This window comes from Phocoena sinus, chromosome 12 (assembly GCF_008692025.1).
Source record: "Phocoena sinus isolate mPhoSin1 chromosome 12, mPhoSin1.pri, whole genome shotgun sequence".
Taxonomy (NCBI): domain Eukaryota; kingdom Metazoa; phylum Chordata; class Mammalia; order Artiodactyla; family Phocoenidae; genus Phocoena; species Phocoena sinus.
In genome coordinates, this window is record NC_045774.1 from 23,087,529 (window position 1) to 23,114,778 (window position 27,250).

The following is a 27,250-nucleotide window of genomic DNA, read 5'->3' on the forward strand; positions in this document are numbered from 1 at the left end:
GCTACATGATAAATATCCTTTAACCTAGATCCCATGATTGCTAATATTTTCCATATTTTTTATCATATTTACCTATCAATCACCAATACGCAAGGTAATATTTTTGCTAAGTGAATATATGAGTGTGTGTGTATGTGTGTGTTTGTAAAATGATGTACCAGAGTAGTAACAGAGGCTACCTTTGAGTGGTAGAAATACAGGTGATTATAATTTTTTTCTTTATGATTCTTTAGGATCTTATTAAATTTTTGAAATGACCATATTTACATCATCATAAAAAAATTAAAGTTTTTTCTATTTTGGAACAAAATGAGAAGGAGATGATTCTCTAAAGCACTCAGCCCATTGTCTGGTAACACGTTCATAAACTGAGTCAGACCGGTATTTATGCTCCTGGAGAATAATGTGCTTTCATATATTGCTTACCACTGAAATGCCAGTACATGAAACAGTGGCTGACACTTTTTAAGTGCTCAATAACTATTTGTGGAATGAATGAGTTGTAATTATAGTTCCTATCAAGAAAAAAATGTATCTTTTGACAGAGACTATAAGCTTCTTCTGTCCCAAGAGGAAGGAGGCTTAAGTCTTCTTTAATGAATGGTGTGACTGCCATTGATACCCTGTGTTGGAGTGAACACGCTTGGAAGGTTTCCTGCCATGGGGGTGGGTGGGCCGTCGTTCTCCTAGGACCGAAGGCAAATTTGCTGATTGTTTCTTGTGTTCCTCACCTTTCTGGTGTTCTTCAGGCTTTTTTCCCACTTAAGGTTGTTTATTGAGGTATAATTTCAATACAATAAATTCACCCTTTTTAGGTATACAGTTCTATGATTTTTGACTAATGTGAAACATCTTATAACCGTCACCAAAATCAAGGTGTGAGATATTTTCCATCACCACACAGATTCCTCCTATTCCTAATTTAGTCAGTGTCCTTCCCACATTCTCAGTTCTTGACAACCACTGATTTCTGCCTCTGTAGATTTGTCTTTGACTGAATGTTATATAAATAGAATAACAGTTTTTTTTTTTTTAACATCTTTATTGGGGTATAATTGCTTTACAATGGTGTGTTAGTTTCTGCTTTATAACGAAGTGGATCAGTTATACATATACATAGAATAACAATTTTAATGTTTGGCTTTTTTTGCTTAACATAATGCTTCTGAGATTCATTCATGTTATTGTATATATCAGTAGTTCACCCTTTTTATTGCTGAGTAGAATTCTATTACATGGATAGACTGCAATTTGCTTACCCCATTCATCTGTTGATGGCCATTTATGGTGTTTCCAGTTTGAGGCTGTTATGAATACAGCAACTATTAACATTCACATACAGGTCTTTTTATGGTCACATATTTTCCTTATCCTTGGACATATACATGAGAATGAAATTGCTTTCTTAAATATTATGTATGTGTTTAGCTATATGCAACTGCCAAATTGTTTTCTAAGCAATTCTGGGAAACATGTAGGCTGTGATGTCCAATGCACACATAGGAGACACCTGGACTGATTGAAATATTCTATTTATCCTATTGACCAGTGAAGATATCACATAGGCATGTTCTTTATATTTTTATTAAACAGTGCATTTATGTTTTCTTTACCTTTTCACGTGTATTTCTTAATTCAAAAAGTGAAAAAGAAAAGATAGTGGGGAGAACTTAAATCAATCATGTATATCCTCAATGAAGTTATGCAGTAAAATACTAAAAGAAAAATTTTGAGTTTATCTATGTTTCCTCTGTTGAATGATTGACATTTTACAGTGAAAGTTTAGTGAATTAGTTAGATCTAAGATCCTACTCATATGGCAAAGAAAATTTATTGGATGTTTATAACTATGCCACTCAGCTTTTTTTTTTTTTTGCGGTACATGGGCCCCTCACCGTTGTGCCCCCCCACCCCCACTGCGAAGTACAGGCCCCGGACACACAGGTCCAGCGGCCATGGCCCACGGGCCCAGCCGCTCCGTGGCATGTGGGATCCTCCCGGACCGGGGCACAAACATGCGTCCCCTGCATCGGCAGGCAGACTCTCAACCACTGCGCCACCAGGAAGCCCTCCCACTCAGCTTTGAATAATAAAAATATAGTAGAGTAAATAATGTTGCTTGTTTTGATGTCTATTTTGAGTGATTTCAAAGTGTGCCAAAATATATTAAACACTATATTTTGATAAATTCTTGACAGTTGCCCAAGTCTTAAATGATTGCTAAAGAGTCAGACTTTCTTTTCTTTGCATCATTAACTTGTCCCCTATGTGACTTTTGCATCTTTTCAATGAACCATAAGTATATGTTAGCCAACAGATATTTGGACATTTACAAAAGTCCCAAGGTTGCAATAATATTTTCTGGTTACAAATCCTCAAAATTTATGCCAAGGATTTTTAATCCCTCTCCCCACTTTATCAGGTAATGACTTTAGCAGAATCATACTTGAGCTATTTAGACATTTTAGATGGCTTTTCTACATTGCTTTAATCAGTCCTTTAACATTTTACTAATTTGTTATAAATTTCCATTAAATCCTATATTTACTGAGGTAAATATATTTACCTACCAGGTGCATAGCTCTGTGTTAGCCACTGTGAGATCATAAAGGTGTGTAGGAGTCTACAGAAAAATGCAAAGTTGTCGGAAAGATCAAATGTTGTATCCTAGTAAGGTTTATGTCTGCTTGAATTTAGACAAGTATTTTTTTATATTCCTTTGTCTAAGTCTCATCAAATATAAATGTTGATAAAACTTTGTCAGTTGATGGGTCTGCATATTCAACTGATAGATAAAAGACTCAACAAGATGAAAACAAAAGCAAATAAAATTAATTATCTTGAAGAAAAATGCCAAAAGACATTATTAACTGAAGCTAATTCATATCAAAAAGGTGAGATTTTTTTTTTTTCCTTTGGTGTTAAGGAGCTCTAATTTCATTTGGAGTCAAATTTATTTGAGATTTTTAATGAAGTATTTTGAAATAATAAACAACAAAGTAATGAAAGCTTGATAAAAATAAATTAAATGCATTGCTTACCATCTATCTCTCTGTGCTCTGACACCAACCTCCTTTCTGGCTGTACCATGATTTGCTCATTCCTTTTATACATTACTTTAACTGAATTGATTTAATGCTAACTATTTAACAGCGTAATAAAAGGACCATTTGCCAAACGTCAGATTCAGGTCTAATAAAAAGAATATTAAAATTTATTGTGTTTAAAATATTGATTTGTTTCATATTTGTAATATGTTTAATATTTTAACACTGTGAAATATTGTTATTCTCACTAAATATTGCAATTTCCATCCCCACAGCATCCCTAGCTCCCTAATACTTGCATATCCTATCAACACGGCTTAGCATAATGTTTAAGTCCCTCAAGTATTTGATTGCTTATCTTATATGTCTCTTATGCTTCTACTAACAAACGTGACTATTCCCTATTTTTAATCAACGTTTACCTTAAATCAATATTAAATACACTAATCAAATTTTATAGATGAAATAATTCTGCTGCTAGTTTTCTCCTCAGTTTCTTAATCCAGTTGTCATATGTTCCTTTTCTTTTTTTTTTTTTTAAATTAGGTTGTTACATATTCTTTGGAATACTTATTCTTCTAGGAGAAACAACAGTTCAAATTATGTGGGTTCCAAACATGCCATGATTTTAAAAAATATATTGATGCTATAGAAATATTAATGGCAAACATAATAAAGTAACATATTGTCAAAAGCTATAGGATGAAATTCTGACTTCATAACAGGAATAGTGTAACACCTATAAAAAATTTTAATCTGATTTTGAAAATATGAATATTTCTACTTAGGAAACTTCTCCCTTCTTACTCTGTTTCAGAAAAATAATGTCTTTTGAGTCTTTTTGCCCCTCCTGGGTTGATTCCTTAGTATCTAACTGTCAGGAAAAGAATTAAATAGGAAACTAATTTTCAATATTGAAAGGAGATGAAATCTTTTTTTGATTGGCTTGTGGTGTCTAAGACATAGCTTTCTACACATTATAATTATGTAATGTCATGTCCTACTCTTGGTCCCTTATTATTCTTTTAAAAAGAATATCCTGATTAAAAGAGAACACATTGATCTGACAGAAGACAGAGTAAAGTCAATTATATGCATACCACAGAAAAAGAGACTTTTATTGTAAATGGTTTATATTAGAAATCTACAAATATTCTGAGTCTATGCTACCACCCTGAAACATAAAATAGAATAGCAATATATTCAAAGCAAATAACTTTAGAATAAATTATACACCAAAACAATGTGATAAATAGTTTCCTTAGAAAAATAAATATGCTTTGGGAGCCTGAGTTGTTGTGCATGTGTATATTTTAGAGTTGTGAAAAAACATGAAAAATAACTACCCGGGAATGACCATCCTCCTTGTATGTAACCTAGTATATATAGCATGTATATTTTCAACCATCCTATTAACAGATTCAATGCATTGTTTCCTTTCAAGTCTCCGATCACTGTACTTAGTGCCCTGCCTTTCACATGTCAGTTACAGTAGGCATAATTTTTCTCACTCTAACAGAAACAATCAGATCATTTCTCATTGGGACATAAAACCCACATAAATCAGGTTTCTCCAGTTAACACAGGGTACAAACATTATAAATAGTCACCTTTCAGCTTGAGTCACTAATTGGAAAATCTCTGATTCTTATGGGAAACTTTTTGAATCCCGATGTGAAAAAAAAGCATGTGTCCATGTGGACTGCCAGGAAAAGGATGAGGGCGGTGCCTCATGAAGAGAGGCTGGATCTGGGAGGGGCTGACACTGCTTCTCTACTCTAGGTCCTTCTTTCTCTCTCAGAAGCTTTTTCTGTATGGGTTGGGTTAAGATGGTGGACGGAGTGGCAGGTGCCGCTTTGCTCTACATTCCTAACGTTTATTACTCTGCTGACTACTATGAAATAAAGAAACAGGTTCAAAATCTGAAGGTTCCTTTACAATGTACATAACTTCTAACATTCTATTGAATTTCTAAATAAGAAAAAAAAGTGTATATGCCTGCCTTAAGTATGGGACTCTTTCTCCAGTGGAAAGAGAAGTACTTCATCCTAGTAAAGACTACAAGGAATTTATTATGGTCTTCATTGAAGATTCTTTCTGGGCACATACCTTGCAAATACTAATTAGAATGTTTATACTACATATATGAATTCACACAAGTGGGAAGCTAAAATAAGAGAGTGAGGTAGAGAAAAAAATAAATTGCCCTTTTTTGACCATATTACCATTTCTTCTCAGGTCCATGTCTGTTTTTAGTAACAGATTTACTGACACATAGCACACAATTCATCTATTTAAAGTATATAATTCAATCTTTATACATATATATGTATATATATATATATATATATATATATATATATATATATATATATTCACTGTGCACTGGAAACTGTGCTGTTATGCTTTGGTTCCTGGAGGGGAATGCCCTTTTAGCTGCTGGCAGGTTGATTTCAGAGGGCAGCTTCCTCTATCTGTGGATAATACCTGCTTTGCCAGCCATTACATGTATGGATACTGTTATGGGCCTACTGCCAGTTACATCCACCAGGAACACCTCTTCAAAGCAGGTAACCCTCTTTCTTTTCTAAGTGTATCTTGCCCCCATTTGGCCCTCCTGACATCATTGACTCAGATCAAGGATCCCATTTTACTGCTCACATAAGACAGTACTGGGCTCTCCAACAGGGTATCCAATGGGACTCCCATTTTCTCTGTGGTCCTCTGGCATTATTGAACAGAACAATGGTCTTTTAAAATCCTTGTTCTTTAAGTTACAGGGCAGTAAATGGACTCCTAAATGGCTTTTCTTGCTGCCAGGGGCATTTACCACTTTAAACTCTCAACCATATGGCCACTGCTCTTCTCACACCAACTGGCCTCACCTGGCCATGCTGCCTATGATTGTTATTGAGGGGAATTTGATGCCTTAATCTTATGGGATAATATTATTTACATGTTTCCCAATAATTTGAGCCCCCTTGCATTTTTAAAATTTGAATACATGGAATGTTTCATAATAAAAATATGTTGGGACAAACCTAAGGTAAAAGCTGAACCAGTTTTGCCATCCAATTAGAAAAAAAAATTAGTTCTCAAACTTGATTTACATTTTTAATATTATTTAAAATTACATGTTGAACATAGTTGGAAGAGAATTAAGACTTTTTGACCTAAGAAACAAAATATTTGTTATTAAATACCTAACAGAATGTGTGTCTTATCTTGATTCTAGCAACTCTCCTGCAGAGAAAAGGCTAGAACTATTCATATCCAGGGACATAATTGGTCCCTTACTTTAAATATATGGTGTGATGCGACACATAGCAGCAATACATGTTAAGTCTAGAACATGAATTAAGAATATAGGAAAGGATTTCTTGAGCATACAGTAATGGGAATGAGGCTGTTTGAAGAACAGTAGTAGCTACTGAAATAAAGAGGAACTATGAATATTTTATGTAGAAATAGTCTCAGAATGTTTATTTTCTTTATTTTTGAAAATATTTAATTAAATTATGCCATTTCCATGATAAATCTATGTAATTGAGTACAAATACACTTGAAAATGATGGCCTGTATTTTTCTGGTGCTAATAAAAAATTACCAAGAGATGAAGACGGCCATGCCTAAATGTCTTAGGGTTATTTCTGGATCTCAGTAATGGTATTTGCTCCTTAAGCAAGAGTATTACATTGCCAACTTCATTCTAGACAAAGCACAGATGATTGACATATAACCAGCACATTAAAAATATTTGATGTTTTGATTCCTCATTTTTTGCCATTCTTGATTCATGCATTATGCTATTTTTCCTTAATTAACTCAATTTCATAACACCACCCCAGGTCATATATTTTACTGGTTATCTTCATAATCACTAAACTAGTCAAAAGAATAAAGGAAAAATAATGTTGATCATCTTGTTTCTCAATATTCATTGATGACCCCATCAGGTGGTTAGCTATGGTCCCCAGGTCATAGACTTCCCTGACCCTCCTGGACCACACCTACCCACTTGATATGCAAGTTCCAGCTGAAATTCCAATGTATAGTGGCTTTAGTGAATAACTTATTTCTCCTAACCATAAACCTCCCCATAGGAAGTGGAAATAATCCCAGGCATTGGTCATTACACTGCCCCAATTGCAACCCTAACTAGCTGATAGCCTTATGTAGTTCAGACCCATCTCTGGTAATATAAGGCCAAACATTTGACTGTTGAAAGCATGCGACTAAATTTTCCTTCACCAAGACTACACATGTGCCTCCAACCTTTACTACTGTGGATTGAGAAAACTACCCAATCATTTTCATGGTGCACTTCCAGGACCCTCAAATTTTATTGAGAATCTGTGGTAGCAGTAGACGTTCTCAACTGTGCAAGCAAACCTTAATCAGGGCATCATAAATCTACACAGCCCTATTAGACCCGTTGGCCCCTCAGTTCCCCCTGGTGGCTCCCTGGAAGAGCCATTATGTTGGAAGCCTCTGGCATGGCTCCCTCCACCTGTGAAAATACTGGAGATGACAACTTTTCAATTCCTGAATTTCCATTTGGTTCTTTTATACATTGCCAATCTATTTATTGGTAGTCTTTATTTGATGAGACATTGTTATCATATCAACCTTTACTTCTTTTTATCATGGTTACCTTTAGTGCTTTGAACGTATTTATAATTGTTACTTAAACTTTTGCCTGTTAATTCTGACATGTAGGCACTCTTGTAGGCACTCTTTGTGTTGCCTGCTTGTTTTTGTTGTTGTTGTTTTTTGTTTTCCCTAATGTATGGGACATCCTTTCCTAGTTCTTTGCTTGTCTCATAATTTTGTGTTGGAAACTATACATTTTTGATAATATATAATAGCACCCCAAGCTTGTTATTATTATTTTCTCCTTTACTTGTTTAGTGACTGGTTGGATTATTTTAGGGGAGTTGATATCTTTCCTTCCACGGTGGTAAGTCTCTGATGTTGCTCCTCAGGGGATGCAGCTTTGGAAAAGTCCACTGTTACTTGTGATGTCTGTGGTTTTGACAAGGCCATCTCTGAGTGTCTCTTTCCCTGACTACACCCAGATATTAACCTGATATTAACCTCTACTGATTACAGGAAGGTTGCTCTATTATTTTCAACAGTGCCCTGAGACATGTATTGAATTCACAGACTAATCCAATCAAATTCTGGTCCCTTTGAAGGGAAAGTCCCTGAGGCCACGGTTTGATAATTGGCTGTGACTCCAGGAGGGTTCTCCTCAGCTATTTCTTTCCCCTTTTACTTCTGGGAACCTGATGAGTCTATAGTTTATCCAATATCTCCAGTAACTCTTTCAATCAAGTCCTAATTGCTTTTCCCTACACCTCGATTCTTTTGAAGAGTGCCCTTATGCTGTTACAAATGAAGAACAGTTCCTTTGGGGGAGGATTTGGAGCTCCCTGTTTTTTGGCTTCTCCCCCTCACCACCACCACCCCTTGGAAGAATCTTTGAGTCATGACCGTGGAGCTGAGATTAGGGACAATGGAGTGCTTTTCTCTGTGTGACTTTAGGAGCTGAGGGCTTGGTGGAAGGGGTGGGCAGCAGTTCCATGTCTCCTTGGCTTACTCTCTTGTTGTGGAAACCCCACCCCATAAGCCAGGGCAGGCATTGCTGCACCCAAGAGCCTCCATACCATAAACTGGACCTAAGTGGAAGAAGGTATCACCCACTCCTTGCCACACCCACCTGGAACTTCACTTTATTAACAGATAGCTGGGAGCAGGATGAGAAATGCTAATATTCTCCCTTCCCAGGAAGACAGACCTCTGACTGGGAGTTGTGTGGTGATGGAACCCCTGTGCTCTTAGTTGAAACAGTGTGGAGTAGAATTTCCATCTCTTTATCTGTGGGGAAGGAAGGGAGGGGTTTGGTTCAAATATCACAGAGCGTCACAGTTCTTACCAAATTTTGTAGGTTTACTTAAATAAATCTATATTTACTGTATAGTTTTAGGGCCATTTTCAGAGACTTTAAGTCGTTGTCATTTTTACAGTTTTCACCTGTTTCACTGAGGAATGGGTCTGTGGGGCTCATCACACTGTTGTGTCAGAAGTGGCTTCCCCATGTCTATTGTTTTCCCATTTCCTTGCATTTTTTTATTGAGGTATTGACATATGACATTATTTTAGTCTCAGGTATACTGCATAATGATTCAATATGTATCAAATATAATCTTATATGAAAAATTTAGAATGAAAGAATACATGAATTTTGTAAAACAGATATAAGAAAGTGTGACATACATGTACATCTTTCTCTGAGGGGTTGAATTAAACAAAAACTTCTTATACATTCATAGGACATTCAAATTTTGTTTAGTGAGTCCATTTTTCCTTTGTACTCAGAAAAAAGCAAGGTGTTATTTGAAAAATAAACTGTGATCACATAGCATTACAAAGACTCTATATTTACTCTGAACATTATATTTAGGCAAATAGTTTGTGTAAATATAATAAGTATCATATATCCATCATCATGCATCTTTAATAATTTCTTGAATGAAAAAAATATCATTAGAGATGCAAGGTTCCATACTACTGTACTTTATAGAAAAATAACATTTATTTTATGCAACCTAAGAAATGTAACTAAATCTCTCATAAAACCTTTGCATTTGTTGTAAATATATTAATCATTTTCCAAATTTGTCAGTTATTGATATTTTATTGATGATTGCTCAATTAGAAGTGAAAAATGATCTTTTCTGCTTCAAGCCAAAAAATAATTTTATAATATAAATTTTAATATAATGTAATAAAATATAATATAATATGTATTTTTTAGGTTATTATTACAAAATTCCTTCCATTGAAGCAATAAGAGTCAAACTCAGGTATGAGTGTTATCCTTTCTTATCTCTAATGCTATTTGTGTTAGATCTTTTCTTCTTCGCCTGACTTAAAGAGGTCTGTTTTTATTTTTTAAAAATAACAAGCTCTTCATTTTACTTCTCCATTAAGTAATTTTCCCCTTTATTTTATTTTTTATCATCTTTATTGGAGTATGATTGCTTTACAGTGTTGTGTTACTTTCAGCTGTATAATAAAGTGAATCAGCTATATGCATATGTATATTCCCATATGCCCTCCCTATTGCGTCTCCCTCCCACCCTCCCTATCCCACCCCTCTAGGTGGTCACAAAACACCAAGCTGATCTCCCTGTGCCACGCAGCTGCTTCCCACTAGCTATCTATTTTATATCGGGTAGTGTATATATGTCAATGCTACTCTCTTACTTTGTCCCAGCTTACACTTCCCCCTTCCTGTGTCCTCAAGTCCATTCTCTATATCTGCGTCTTTATTCCAGTCCTGCCCCTAGGTTCATCAGGAACAGGTTTTTTTTTTTAGAATTCATATATGTGTGTTAGCATATGGTATTTGTTTTTCTCTTTCTGACTTACTTCACTCAGTATGAAAGACTCTAGGTCCATCCATCTCACTACAAATAACTCAATTTCATTTCTTTTTATGGCTGAGTAATATTCCATTGTATATATGTGCCACATGTTCTTTATCCATTCATCTGTTGATGGACACTTAGGTTGCTTCCATGTCCTGACTATTGTAAATAGGGCTGCAAGGAACATTGTGGTACATGACTCTTTTTGAATTGTGGTTTTCTCAGTGTATACACCCAGTAGTGGGATTGCTGGGTCATATGGTAGTTCTATTTTTAGTTTCTAAGGAATCTCCACATACTGGTCTCCATAGTGGCTGTATCGATTTACATACCCACCAACAGTGCAAGAGGGTTCCCTTTTCTCCATACCTTCTCCAGCATTTACTGTTTGTAGATTTTTTTTTTGATGATGGCCATTCTGAACGGTGTGAGGTGATACCTCACTGTGGTTTTGATTTGCATTTCTCTAATGATTAGTGATGTTGAGCATTCTTTCATGTGTTTGTTGACAATCTGTGTATCTTCTTTGGAGGAATGTCTATTTAGGACTTCTGCCCATTTTTGGATTGGGTTTTTTTTTTTTTTTTTTTTTTTGCGGTACACGGGCCTTTCACCTCTGTGGCCTTTCCCGTTGCAGAGCACAGGCTCCGGACGCGCAGGCCCAGCGGCCATAGCTCACGGGCCCAGCTGCCCCGTGGAATGTGGAATCTTCCCAGACCAGGGCACGAACCCGTGTCCCCTGCATCAGCAGGCGGACTCTCAACCACTGCGCCACTAGGGAAGCCCAGGTTGTTTGTTTTTCTGATATTGAGCTGAATGAGTTGATTGTAAATTTTGGAGATTATTCCTTTGTCAGGTGCTTCATTCGCAAATACTCCCATTCTGAGGGTTGTGTTTTTGTCTTGTTTAAGTTCTCCTTTGCTGTGCAAAAGCTTTTAAGTTTCATTAGGTCCCATTTGTTTACTTTCATTTTTATTTCCATTCCTCTAGGATGTGGGTCAAAAAGGGTTTGCTGTGATTTATGTCATAGAGTGTTCTATGTTTTCCTCTATGAGTTTTATAGTGCCTGGCCTTAAATTTAGGTCTTGAAACCATTTTGAGTTTACTTTTGTGTATGGTGGTAGGGAGTGTTCTAATTTCATTCTTTTACATGTAGCTGTCCAAGTTGTCTTTTACATGTAGCTGTCCAAGCTGTCCAACAGGTTCTTCTAGATCCTTGTTAAATGTTTGTTGTATTTTCTCCACTGTGTTTCCGAGATTTTGGATCATCTTTACCATCATTACTCTGAATTCTTTGTCAGGTAGGTTCTCTATTTCCTCTTCATTTATTTGATGTTGTAGCTTTTTACTTTGCTCCTTCATCTGTAACAATTTTTTTGTCATTTCTTTTTTTTTTCTTGATGGGTGGTGTTGTATTCCTCTCTTACTAGTTGTTTGGCCTGAGACATCAAGCACTGGAGTTTTCAGGCAGTTGTATAGAGCTGGGTCTTGGTGCTGAGATGAGGACCTCCAGGAGACCTCACTCCGATTGATATTCCCTGGGGTCTGAGGTTCTCTGTTAGTCCAGCGGTTTGGACTCGGAGCTCCCACCGTAGGAGCTTGGGCCTGACCTCCAGCCTGGGAAGAAAGATCCTGCAAGCTGGTTTCTAGGGGTTCCTACCATCCCATCAGATGTCTGTGGTCCCTCACCAGTGCCTGGTAGGTGCCCTAGTTGTGAGGAGACGCGAATTCCATGTCCTCCTAGTATGCCATCTTGACTCCACCGCCCCATTTCTATTTTTTTTGTGTGTGGTACGCGGGCCTCTCACTGTTGTGGCCTCTCCCGTTGCGGAGCACAGGCTCCAGATGCGCAGGCTCAGCGGCCATGGCTCACGGGCCCAGCCGCTCCGCAGCATGTGGGATCTTCCCAGACCAGGGCACGAACTCACGTCCCCTGTATCGGCAGGCAGACTCTCAACCGCTGCGCCACCAGGGAAGCCCCCCACGTCTATATTTAAGTCTGTTCTTCTCAAGCTGTGGTAACCATAACCTGTGGGTATTCAGTTTTATTCCAGAGAATTTGGCAGGGCCATAGGATAAACTTGGAGCATCTGCCTACTTCCTGATTTAATCCACAGTATACATAGGGGAAAATGTTTATGTTAAAGCAAAGACATTATGGTAATAACATATATGATTCAGATGGATTTTAAACATAAGCCCTGATAGTTTGAAGAACTCTTCACTAGTGAGCTACCTGGGACAATATCTCCGAACTCTTAACACAAGCTTGCCTTTTCTTGGGAGAAATCTGTAAGAGATTCTGTTTGGACCTTTGGCAAGTGAACTTTATGTCGGTCGGCAAAGAATGAATCTTGGTACTGAGTTAGGCAAACAACATATGAAAAATAAAATTACCTGTGACCTATGATGATATCTATGTAAAAATCCCTAAGATTTTCTGGCTCAATATTATATATGAAAAATATTCATAGCATAATGCATAATTAAAATAAAGGATGCAGTTTCTTCTTCAAGGGTTCTATGATTTAATTGAGAGCATGAACAAAGCAGTATATACTTTTTTCAATTGATTTAAATTGGAAAATATATTAGTGTAATACAAATACACACAATTAACAACAACAAAGAAGATCCTTTAATGATTCAGTTTGTGTAAAAACAATAAATTCTATTAGATCTAAGGCCTGAACTTTGCCTTCTACTTCTATTAAGATGTCCTTCTTAATTGCTCATAATCTTTCTATATTTTTTTTCTTTCCACTTAAGATTTGACTATGCAGCTTTTCATGCTCACATAGTTTTTTAAAAATTTAATTTAATTAATTTATTTTTTATACAGCAAGTTTGTATTAGTTATCTATTTTATACATATTAGTATATATATGTCAATCGCAATCTCCCAATTCATCCCACCACCACCACCCCCACCTTCACCCCTTGGTGTCCATACATTTGTTGTCTATATCTGTGTCACTATTTCTGCCCCGCAAACCGGTTCATCTGTACCAGTTTTCTAGGTTCCACATATGTGCGTTAATATACGATATTTGTTTTTCTCTTTCTGACTCACTTCACTCTGCATGATAGTCTAGGTCCATCCATGTCTCAACAAATGAGCCAGTTTATTTCCTTTTTATGGCTAATACTCCACTGTATATATATACCATATCTTTTTTGTCCATTCGTCTGTCGATAGACATTTAGGCTGCTTCCATGACCTGGCTATTGTAAATACTGCTGCAATGAACATTGGGGTGCCTGTGTCTTTTTGATTTATGGTTTTCTCTGGGTATATGCCTTGTATTGGGATTGCTGGTCATATGATAATTCTATTGTTAGTTTTTTAAGGAACCTCCATACTGTTCTCCATAGTGGCTGTATCAATTTACATTTCCCCGAACAGTGCAAGAGGGTTCCCTTTTCTCCACATCCTCTCCAGCGCTTATTCTTTGTAGATTTTTGATGATGGACATTCTGACAGGTGTGAAGTGATACTTCGTTGTAGTTTTGATTTACATTTCTCTAATAATTAGAGATTCTGAGCAGCTTCTCATGTGCCTCTTGGTCATCTGTATGTCTTCTTTGGAGAGATGTCGATTTAGGTCTTCTGCCCACTTTTTGATTGGGTTGTTTGTATTTTTAATATTGAGCTGCATGAGCTGTATGTATATGTTGGAGATTAATCCTCTGTCAGTTGCTTCATTTGCAAATATTTTCTCCCATCCTGAGGGTTGTCTTTTCATCTTATTTATGGTTTCCAGTGCTGTGCAAAAGCATTTAAGTTTCATTAGGTCCCATTTGTTTATTTCTGTTTTTATTTCCATTACTCTAGGAGTGGGTCAAAAAAGATATTGCTGTGATTTATGTCATAGAGTATTCTTCCTATGGTTTCCTCTAAGAGTTTTATAGTGTCCAGTCTTACATTTAGGTCTTTAATCCATTTTGAGTTTACTTTTGTGTATGGTTTTAGGGAGTGTTCTAATTTCATTCTTCTACATGTAGCTGTCCAGTTTTCCCAGCATGACTTATTGAAGAGATGGTCTTTTCTCCATTGTATATTCGTGCCTCCTTTGTCATAGATAAGGTGACCATATGTGTGTGGGTTTATCTCTGGGCTTTCTATCCTGTTCCATTAATCTATGTTTCTGTTGTTGTGCCAGTACCACATTGTCTTAATTACTGTAGCTTTGTAGTATAATCTGAAGTCAGGGAGTCTGATTCCTCTAGCTCCATTTCTTTCCCTCAAGATTTCTTTGGCTATTCGGGGTCTTTTGTGTTTCCATACACATTTTAAGATTTTTTTGTTCTAGTTTTGTAAAAAAATGCCATTGGTAATTTCATAAAGATTGCATTGAATCTATAGATTGCTTTGGGTAGTACAGTCATTTTCACAATATTGATTCTTCCAATCCAAGAACATGGTATATCTCTCCATCTCTCTGTATGATTTTTTACTTCTTTCACCTGTGTCTTATAGTCTTCTGCATACAGGTCTTTTTATTCCTTAGGTAGTTAATTCCTAGGTATTTTATTCTCTTTGTTGCAGTAGTGAATGGAAGTGTTTACTTAATTTCTCTTTCGGACCTTTCATTGTTAGTGTATAGGAATGCAAGAGATTTCTGTACATTTATTTGGTATCCTGCAACTTTACCAAATTCATTGATTAGTTCTAGTAGTTTTCTGGGGGCATCTTTAGGATTCTCTAGGTATAGTATCATGTCATCTGCAAACAGTGACAGTTTTACTTCTTCTTTCCCAATTTGTATTCCTTTTATTTCTTTTTCTTCTCTGTTTGCCATGGCTAGGACTTCCAAATCTATGTTAAGTAACAGTGGCAACAGTGGACATCCTTTTCTTGTTCCTGATCTTAGAGGGAATGCTTTCAGTTTTTCACCATTGAGAATGATGTTTGTTGTGGGTTTGTTGTATATGGCCTTTATTATGTTCAAGTAGGTTCCCTCTATGCCCACGTTCTGGATACTTTTTATCATAAATAGGTGTTGAATTTTGTCAAAAGCTTTTTCTGCATCTATTGAGATGATCATATGGTTTTTCTTCTTCAGTTTGGTAATATGGTGTATCACATTGATTGATTTGTGTATATTGAAGAACGCTTGCATCCCTGGGATAAACCCCACTTGATCATGGTGTATGATCCTTTTAATGTGTTGTTGGATTCTGTTTGCTAGTATTTTGTTGAGACCTTTTACATCTATATTCATCAGTGATATTGGTCTGTAATTTTCTTTTTTTGTAGTATCTCTGTTTGGTTTTGGTATCAGGATGTTGGTGTCCTTGTAGAATGAGTTTGGGAATGTTCCTTCCTCTGCAATTTTTTGGAAGAGTTTGAGAAGGATGGGTGTTAGCTCTTCTCTAAATGCTTGATAGAATTCACCTGTGAAGCCATCTGGTCCTGGACTTTTGGTTTTTGGAAGATATTTAATTGCAGTTTCAATTTTATCACTTGTGATTGGTCTATTCATATTGTCTATTTCTTCCTTGTCTGGTCTTGGAAAGTTATACCTTTCTAAGAATTTGTCTGTTTCTTCCATGTTGTCCAGTTTATTGGCATAGAGTTGCTTGTAGTAGTCTCTTATGATGCCTTGTATTTCTACAGTGTCCATTGTAACTTATTCTCCTTTTTCAATTCTAATTTTATTAATTTGAGTCCTCTCTCCCTTTTTCTTGATGAGTCTGGCTAAAGGTTTATCAATTTTGTCTATTTTCTCAAAGAGCCAGCTTTAAGTTTTATTGATCTTTGCTATTATTTTCTTTATTTCTATTTCATTTATTTCTGCTCTGATGTTTATCATTTATTTTCTTCTACTCACTTTGGTTTTTTTTTTGTTCTACTTTGTCCAGTTCCTTTTGGTGTAACGTTAGACTGTTTATTAGAGATTTTTCTTGTTTCTTGAGGTAAGATTTTGTTGCTATAAACTTCCCTCTTAGAACTGCTTTTGCTGAATCCCATAGGTTTTGGTTTGTCATGTTTTCATTGTTGTTTGTCTTAGGCTTTTTTTGATTTCCTCTTTGACTTCTTCAGTGATCTCTTAGTTATTTAGTTATGTATTGTTTAGCCTCCATGTGTTTGTATTTTTTTCATTTTTTTTCCCCTGTGATTGATTTCTAATCTCATAGAGTTGTTGTCAGAAAAGAAGCTTGATATGATTTCAATTTTCTTAAATTTACCAAGGCTTGATTTGTGACCCAAGATGTGATCTATCCTGGAGAATGGTCCGTGTGCACTTGAGAAGAAAGTGTAATCTGCTTTTTTTGCATGGAATGTCCTATAAATATCAGTTAAATCTATCTGGTTTATTGTGTCATTTAAAGCTTGTGTTTCCTTATTAATTTTCTGTCTGGATGATCTGTGCATTGGAATAAGTGAGGTTTTAAAGTCTCCCACTATTATTGTGTTACTGTCGATTTCCTCTTTTATAGCTGTTAGCATTTGCCTTATATATTGAGGTGCTCCTATGTTGGGTGCATATATATTTATAACTGTTATATCTTCTTCTTGGATTGATTCCTTGTTCATTGTGTAGTGTCTTTCCTTGTCTCTTGAAACATTCTGAATTTTAAAGTCTATTTTATCTGATATGAGTATTGTTACTCCAGCTTTCTTTTGATTTCCATTTGCATGGAATATCTTTTTCCATCCCCTCACTTTCAGTCTGTATGTGTCCCTAGGTCTGAAGTGAGTCTCTGGTAAGGCATATATATGGGTCTTTTTGGTTTACATTCAGCAAGCCTGTGTCTTTTGATTGGAGCATTTAATCCATTTATATTTAAGATAATTTAAGATAATTATCGATATATATGTTCCTATTACCATTTTCTTAATTGTTTTGGGTTGTTATTGTAGGTCTTTTCCTTAATTTTTGTTTCCAGGCTAGAGAAGTTCCTTTAGCATTTGTGGTAAAGCTGGTGTGGTGGTCTGAATTCTCTATGTTTTTGCTTGTCTATAAAGCTTTTGATTTCTCTGTCAAATCTAAATGAGATCCTTGCAGGGTAGAGTAATCTTTGTTGTAGGTTCTTACCTTTCATCATTTTAAATATATCATGCCACTACTTCTGCCTTGTAGAGTTTCTGCTGAGAAATCAGCTGTTAACCTTCTGGGAGTTCCCTTGTATGTTATTTGTTGCTTTTCCCTTGTTACTTTTAATAAGTTTTCTTTATCTTTACTTTTTGTCAATTTGATTATTATGTGTCTCAGTGTGTTTCTCCTTGGGTCTATCCTGCCTGGGACTCTGCACTTCCTGGACTTGGGTAGCTGTTTCCTTTCCCATGTTAAGGAAGTTTTCTACTATGATCTCTTCAAATATTTTCTCAGGTCCTTTCTCTTCTCTCTCTTCTCCTTCTTGGATCTCTATAATGGGAATGTTGGTGCTTTTAATGTTGTCCCAGAAGTCTCTTAGTCTGTCTTCATTTCTTTTCATTCTTTTTCTTTATTGTGTTCCATGGCAGTGATTTCCACTATTCCGTCTTCCAGGTCACTTATCCGTCCTTCTGCCTCAGTTATTCTGCTACTGATTCCTTCTAGTGTATTTTTCATTTTAGTTATTGTATTGTTCCTCTCTGTTTGTTTGTTCTTTAATTCTTCTACGTGTTTGTTCTTTAATTCTTCTAAGTCTTTGTTAAACATTTCTTGCATCTTCTCGATCTTTGCCTCAATTCTTTTTCTGACGTCCTGGATCATCTTCACTATCATTATTCTGAATTCTTTTTCTGGAAGATTGCCTATCTCCCCTTCATTTAGTTTTTTTCTGGGGTTTTATCTTGTTTCTTCATCTGGTATGTAGTCATCTGCATTTTCATTTTGTCTTTCTTTCTATGAATGTGATTTTCATTCCTCAGGCTGCAGACTTGTAGTTCTTCTTGCTTCTGCTGTTTGCCCTCTGATGGATGAGGCTATCTGAGAGGTTTGTGAAAGCTTCCTGATGGGAGGGACTGGTGGTAAGTAGAGCTGGGTGTTGCTCTGGTGGACAGAGCTCAGTCATACTTTAATCCACTTGTCTGCTGATCAGTGGGACTGAATTCCCTCCCTGTTAGTTGTTTGGCCTGAGGCAACCAGCACTGGAGCCTACCAGTGCTCTTGGGCAGGGCTAATGGTGGATTCTGGGAGGGCTCATGCCAATGAGCACTTCTCTGAACTTCTGCTGCCAGTGTCCTTGTCCCCACCATAAGCCACACCCACGTCCTGCCTCTGCAGGAGTCCCTCCAACACTAGCAGATAGGTCCGGTTCAGTCTCCCATGTGGTCACCACTCCCTCTCCTGTGTCCTGTTGCTCACACTACTTTGTGTGTGCCCTCCAAGAGTGGAGTCTCCACTTCCCCAAGTCCTGTCAAAGACCTGCACTCAAATCCCACCATCCTTCAAAGTTTGATTCTCTAGGAAGTCCTCCTGCCGCTGCCAGACCCCCAGGTGGGAAGCCTGACATGGGACTCAGAACCTTCACTACAGTGGGTGGACTTCTGTGGTATAAGTGTTCTCCAGTTTGTAAGTCAGCAACCCAGCAGCCATGGGATTTGATTTTATTGTGATTGAGCCCCCGTCTCATTGTGGCTTCTCCCCTGTCCTTGGATGTGCGGCATCTTTTTTGGTGAGTTCCAGTGTCCTCCTGTCAATGATTGTTCAGCAGTTAGTTGTGATTCCAGTGCTCTCACAAGAGGGAGTGAGCGTGTGTCCTTTTATTCTGCCATCTTCCAGGCTGCAGCTTGCTCACATAGTTTTAACTGCATCCTCAAGGATAATTATTCCCCCCCCAAAATATCTAATCTTGTCCTTTCTATCTCCCTTCATTCCACCAATCTAATTACATAGAGTGTTGTGTTCCAGAAAAATACTGACAGATCATTTTCCCAGTCAAGTTCCCCAACTATTAAAATGAATCTTACCCCTCTCTTTTATTTCCTCCAACTATTCACTCAAATTTGTGCTGAATTTAGCACAGCCTCTAAAATGGAAGTGTGCTAATTATTCCAGGGAGCTATAAAACATGAAAATTGCAAATATTTCAGTACACTGCCAAGAGAACATAATGCAATTCTCAGTGTATTGCCACTTGACAAATAGTTTTAGACTTTTAGGGTTTCTGATGAAGCTAAGATTAGTAGTTTGGAGTGCTGTAATAGAATATCATGTACCTTCCTAATTTATTTATGAGATACACAAATCATCAGGAAGAAATCTGTTTTTAAGATGCTGATTGTGAAATATGTTTCTGGTGTGTTTTGAGAGAGTAGAATATTTTCCCACTTGCCAGTTATCTTATTTGTTATCTTATCTTTGATATTGTATTATTTTTTGCACAAAATGTATTTCTCCTGAGTATTGACCATCATATTATTTCTTGTTACAAATATCCAAACAGTCACAAATTCCAGTAGATGATTTCTGCCTTTTTTCCTTAAATTGATATTTTGGTAGAAATCGTTTTGGGCTGAGGTGCTGTATCCATTTTCAAAGGTTCCAGCTTATCTGTGGAACCCTGTGGAACCCCCCAAATAAAAATTTTTTGCAACTTATGCATTAGATAAGAAGGGTTCCACAGCAATGTGATTACCCATAATATCTAACAAATAAGTTTTTTTTTTTTTTTTTTTTTTTTTGCGGTACGCGGACCCCTCACCGTTGTGGCCTCTCCCGTTGCGGAGCACAGGCTCCGGGTGCGCAGGCTCAGCGGCCATGGCTCACGGGCCCAGCCGCTCCGCGGCATGCGGGATCCTCCCGGACCGGGGCACGAACCCGCGTCCCCTGCATCGGCAGGCGGACTCTCAACCGCTGCGCCACCAGGGAAGCCCAACAAATAAGTTTTTAATACAAAAATTAAATATTTTATAACTGTGCGATCTATCTGTTTGATTTAAAATGACATCCACAAAGATGAAGAGGTGCTGTAGTCATACTCAGAGGTTTGAGTATCAATCCCACATTTGCTGGCTATATGGATTTGAAAAAAAATTCCTATAGACGAGCATTATATTCTTCATTAAAATAGATATAACAAAAGCGTGACATTCATCAGGTTACTTTAAAAATTAAATGTGATAATGTCTCTAAAGTGAACACTTGGTATATATTGAGTTTTAGCTGCCAAGAATGAAAATGTCAGGTTCTTTACCATGTGATGGTTATCAATTTAAAAAGTTTAAGTTGATTATTTCATGTTACTTTCACAATTTAAAAAGGATCAGTGAAGTTAAATAATACAGTTGTGTTATGGTCATTCAGGTAGTAATATGTGAGCTGAGGTAGGATCAGACTGAGTGAGAAAACTCAACCATTATAATCTACTGAATATAATCAAGAGCCCATAATATTTGAAAATAACATTTACTGAGTGCCTAAAAAGTGCTGGAGAGGGGTATGATTTAAACACTTGCACTTAAGTACTCCTTAGGAGTTCGGCTGCTATTCTTCCCCTTTTCCAGAAAACAAACAATATTTTCTTCATTTTTCCTAATGGGTTAAGTTTCCTACTGAGACTTTTTTTTCTAGTAGGCTCTGTAAGTAGCCTTCTGCTCTATAGACTTTTCAAGAGCCTAGAAGAACATTTGAGATCTGTGAGGAAAAATAAATTTACTGACCCTAAAATACTTGAAGAAATATACCAACTCAGTATTAATAGGTGTTGAATAGCCACAAATGAAAAATAATCAAATAATCTCTTTATCTTTCTCTCATATTATGTAAGGATATGGCTATATTTAATGTGAGTTCAGGTAGACTGAGATAATGTGTTGTGGACCCTGCTAAAGGAAGATTTATTGGGGTCTGAAAAGTTATTCAAACCATTCACTCTGCCATCAAGGACTGCTTAAGGAACTAGCATGTTAATAATAGTCCTTAAATACAGCCAGTCTATTTGTATCCATGTTCTTTGCCTTCCAGTGTTCTTCTCTGTCAGATCTCTAAATGTTAGCATGCTGCTTTCTCGTCTAAAAAACAAACAAAAACCCCCAAAACCCAAAACCTTCATTTAGATGTAATTGGCAAGTATTACATGGCATATATTTAAAATGTAAAGTTCGGTAGGTTTTGAAATGTAAATACACCTGTGACTTCCCCTCCCTGTCATCTGTTTGCTTTTGCTCTGAGTTTCCTTCTTAGAGTTTTTTTTTTCCTAACTCCTTTAGAACCATAATCAACATTATTTTATGATCTATACCACCCTGTCTTAGGGTTTTAAATGGGCCTCAAAGACATCACCACACTCCAATTGATCCAGTCATCACCAACACCACTAACTAAAGCAGAGAGTTTTAAAATTATTACAGTAGCTTGCTCCTTTATGATGTGGATAAACATCTGTTAAAATTATAGAGCAAGTATGTTTTGTGGGTGTGTTTTGTGTATCCTTGAGATAAACTATCTTCTATTGTACTTTGTTTCTTCTGGAGACATAGATGCAGGGAATTTTCAAGTCCCCAGTGGAGCCTGGGTGAGAAGTGATTCTTGCTGGGGACATTCAGGGCCAAGGGATGCTATTGTGAGATGGAGAAAGGATTGAAAAGGAAATGAAATGAGATACTCTTCTGCCAGGCTCGTGGGTATGTGTTTAGTTTCCAGTAAAGGGATGTTACACTGAAAGGTAAAATTCTTGCAGTGATTGGTTTGGGAAGAATTGGAGGTTCAGTCACTTCCCCAAGAGACATTATCATTACCCAGGTTCAGCACTGAAGTTGATGGGGAAACATATGAAAAAACTAGGAGCACTCTACAATGGCTGTATTCCCTAGATCTACAGTGTTATTTTGCATATCATATAAGACGTTTCCTACTGATTTTGGAACAAAAATTATAAACTAGTATTAAAATCAATTTCCAGGGATATATGAGAGAGCCCTTCTTCCAGGTAATACTCTGAAGACTGCCTCTTTCTAACAGTAATCTCACAAGAATTGAGTTCCAATGCTGGTTTATTTCATCTCCTACCTATACTGAATAATAGTCTTCCCAAACAGGGAATGTGCTTCCAGTAGAGAAATCAGTGCTAGCCCAACACTGTCAGAGGCCCTTAGGTGTAGACCACGAATATTGTACATCCAATGCAGTTCTTTTTCAAGATTAGGTTTGTGTATTCTACCATATATGGTAAGCCACATTCACCCATCACACAGATTCAAGGAGGCTAGCTCATGTTTGAAAAGTTTGATTTTTTTTGTTTTTGTCTTTTCCTTATTTTTCTCCCAAACCTTCAGAAAACCATGGCCCCAGTGTATAGTCCTTGGATTATGGGGTATGTCCAGCAATAAACACTGAATAAGTTGTTGAGTTTTGGAGGCTGTAGTACATGGAAATTAGTAAAGAGAATCTAAATGAAAATCTTGGAATGTTAAGATACAAAAACCTGGCCTATTAGTTTCCTATTGCTATTATAACAAATTATCAAATATTTAGTACTTTAAAACTACACAAATGTATTCTCTTACAGTTCTAGAGGTCAGAGTCTAAAACTGGTAAACAGGGCTGCATTCCTTTTGGGGGTTCTGGGAAGAATGTTTCTATGCCTTTTCTAGTTTCTAAGGATCCCCTGCATTCTTTGGCTCGTGGCCCCATTCTCTATCTTAAAGTCAGTAGTGTAGCATCTTTCAGTCTCTCTCTTTCTTGGCTTTTTGCTTCAAATTACTTTTTTTGACTCTAATCCTCCCATCTCCTTATTATAAGGAACTTTAGGATTACATTGGGACCACACAGTCCAGGTAATCTCACTGTCAGAAGATCTTTAGTTTATCACATACACAAGGTCGCTTTTGCCATATAAGGTGACATCTTTACAGGTTGCCAGGGACTAGGACCTGAACATCTTTCAGGGCCCATTATCCTCCTTACCAAATCTGGTTAACATATCCCAGGTAATATCAATCTAAAATCCAAGAAGAGAGCACATTTCCCACAGCCAAAGTGAAATAAATTGGAAGGTCTATATGAAAATGAGAAAGTAGAAGAAAAGCAGTATAAGACAATGTCTAGACCATGGGCCAGCTACCTGTTTTTGTAAATAATGTATTATTGGAAAATAGCAACGTTCATTCATTTATATGTTGCCTATGGTTGCTTTTGTGCCATAATGACAGAGTTGGATAATTGTGACAGAAATCATATGGCCTACAGAATCAAAAATATTTCCATTTTAACCCTTTATAGAAAAAAAGTCTGATTCTTTGCTAGAGAATTATCTGAGTGGAAAACTATAACATTTCTTTATATAATGTTTTCTTATCTGGAATGGACATTGTATTAAATTCCTGGGGTTGCTTAACAAATTGCTGCAAACTGTATAAACTTATTCTCTCACAGTTTTACAGGGTTGAAGTCCAAAATCAACAAGTCCATACATTATCTGAAGTTTCTAGGGCAGGAATATTTCTTTTAGCTTTTGCTGGTTTCAGTAATCCATGGCATTCCTTGGTTTATAGATGAATTTTCCTTAATAGCATTAAGGTTGAAAGGAATGAACACTGACTTTTAGAACTGTAGTGCAGATCATAAATTAGGAGGAACTGTCATATCATAAGGTTGTTTTGGAAAAAAATTACATCCTTACTTGTGATCATTATTTGCTATTGATGAGTTTGTGTTGTTAGATATTTTTTCCTCCCAAATTACAGGATGTTTCTAATATTTACATGAGAAAGAAATGTTATTGTAGTTTTAATTAATATTTTTACAGAAGAAACCTCATATTTAAATATGATCAACACACAGCCTAGTTATAATGAAGCAGACTTATTCATTCATTTGTTTATACTTTCATATTACTTTCTATAAAATTTCATAATTATCATTTATCATATTTTATTATAGTCATTCATTTATATGACTGTCACCCTTTCTAAACTGTTAAGACCTTCAAGGTAGGACAGTGCTTCATTTATCTCTGTAACCACTACCTGCATACTAACATATGGTAGTCATTTAATAAATGTTTTGGGTTTAAAAAAAAAATTAAATTGAGAATAAACTGGCATAGTTCCTAGTAATTAAGCAGTATGCACACATCCAATAAAAGCTAAGTATGTAAATAAGTCATAATGAATTTTATTTAAGAAACATTAAATATATATAAATTGAAATTTTACATTGATCGAAAGCATGCCATATGCTTTGGTGGTGTTCTGCTTTGTTCCCTTTAATAAAAAAATGACAAGTAAACTTCGTATGTTCCAAGAGATTGGGAATCCATGAATTTCCTGTAGGATATTTAGAAGAAAAACATGATTATATAGGCCTTTTTTAAACTCAGTATACACCTTAATTTTATGTAAGGTATATATGTGTATATATGTTACATATAACTTTTCAGTTTATATTTAACAGTTATGTTTCAGAATAGACTCAACAAACATATACTGAATTCTGATTTGATTCAAATCTTTTAACTCTCTATTTTTATACATTTAATTATTATCACATTAGAAAAATACTTTGTTCCTATTTTATAAATAAGAGGCTTAGATGTATTTCTAAGATTAAATAGCTGGTAAGATTTGGAACTAGAGCCTAATTATGTCTGATTCTATATCCCACAGTCTTTCTAATTCCAAAGATTTGCTAGAGTGGTGGTAAATATTTCACAGCTAGCTGTGGGTGGTAGGGTCTGATTTATTGCATATACTGATTTTCATGGCACAAATACTCTTGTATTGACTGATTTCAAGCTACCAGCACCATTTCAATGAAGATGGAGTTTAAAAGAAAATTTAAGTCTTGGGTGTAGTAACAACCACCTCCAGCACACCACTGGAAAAAAAAAAAAAGATTCTATTATGGAGAGTTATAATATCAGGACGAAGTCATAGAGAAGAGCTCAATTGTTCAAGCCATTAATGCTGAGTCAAGACAGAAAGAGGTGGCATTAGGAGTTTAAAAAAATCAAGAAATGGTGGGCAGACAAGGTGAAATCAAGAATTTCCACTGGTTGGTTAGATACCAGGAAGAGAGCAAGAGATTCCAAATGAGATTTACAAATTCTTTGTATCTTCAGTACATGTTTTTCCATGTCTCATTATGAGATCTTCAAATATTATATGAATTATATCCTTCAAATACTATAATTTTTAATTACAAAAAATTGGAAACAACTCAAATGCCTATCAACAGTGGGATTATAAATGAATGGTAAAATAGTCATATAATGGAATACTATGCAGCAGTGAAAAAGAATGAACTACTTCCCAAGTTAGCATGGGTGAACCTCAATGATATTAATATGGGCTGATAACAAAATGGTCACAAACAATACAAACAGAAAGATTCCATTAAATATATTTTAAAAGACAGGCAAAACTAATCAATATATTATTTAGCAATGCTGTTACAAAAAGTCAAAGAAAGGATTAACAATAAATTCTGAATAGTGACTTTCTGTAAAGACAGAGAAGGGGGATGTGTGTTGGTTGTTGGTAACACGCAGGTCTGCATATACATTGTTGAACTCTATTTGTTCTTAAATCTTGCTTATGTGTTCACACATGTTATAGGAATGCAAAAGTTTGCAGGAATATTTTGAAAATTTAATAACAATTTTAGTTATAACTCATAGAAAGTACACAAAATAATTTTAAATTATTACCTCTGCTTGTGGGGCATGCATGGTGTTTTGATATGCAAACAGGAATGAAATAAAGTGCTATATAAGACTCAGGAGGACTTTGCTTTGCATGCTTCTCTATTCTTAGTGAGTAGTCAAAGCACATGGAAAGCACTTAATAATTGTCATGTCTGATCACGTACATGCTTGACTATTTGATCAATATAGTTGGTATAAAAATATATTGTTGAAACATTAAAATAAGAACAATCGAGTCTAAAAACTAAATCAAATTCAAAACAGAAAAACAGAAATTCAAGAAACAGAATGATCTGAGACACTTTAAAAAGAAACAATGTAAACATTCTTGAGAAAATGAAAATATTTGGGAGATTTAAGAATTCATTTATATTAAAAACTTGTAATATAGTAGAGCTAGAAGAATATTGGAGTATATGCTGAGGTATGTTAAATTTAACAACGTCAGTGTACTAAAAATGAAATTACATGCCTCTAAGACAGTAGCATTATAAAAATCATATATAATTATATATAAATCTAAATTAGTGCTAAGATAAATCAAGCGGAGAAAAAAACTTAACATCAATGTGCATAATTACAACCACATAAGATTTTTTAACTTACAGCTAAATGGACTATATAGCAGTCATAATATAACAGATAATTTGAAATAACAAAAGTGGATAAAAAGTATGCATTATCACTTCATTGGCTAATATAGTTAATAAGCATTTATTCAGTTGGTATTGTTATACATCAGATATTGGCCTTATGCAATGTAGAGAGTGCTGACATTTAAGAGCTGATTTTTTTACCTGAAAAAGGAATTTTAATACCAAAATCCAACTAGCTATCTTGACTGAGTAGTATTAAGTAAGGTTGAGGATTTGCAGGAAAGATAATATTGTTTTGTTTACTACATATATGTATAGTATTTTTCTCATGGAAATTTAAGATCAATTTTTTGAAATTGTAAAGAATATATATCACCCAGCATATTACCAGATATCACCGTTAAAATATGCATTTTTCAACTTTTTTTTCTGAAAACAATTTTAAATGTTGTTTTCATATGAGATATTTTGAATATATTATACTTACTTCCTTCACCTAACATTATAAATAATACATTTTCCTAAGAATATCTTTGGGCAAATCATATTTCTTTTAAAGATTGTCTCCTTTGGATAAGTTTTCATGTGTATA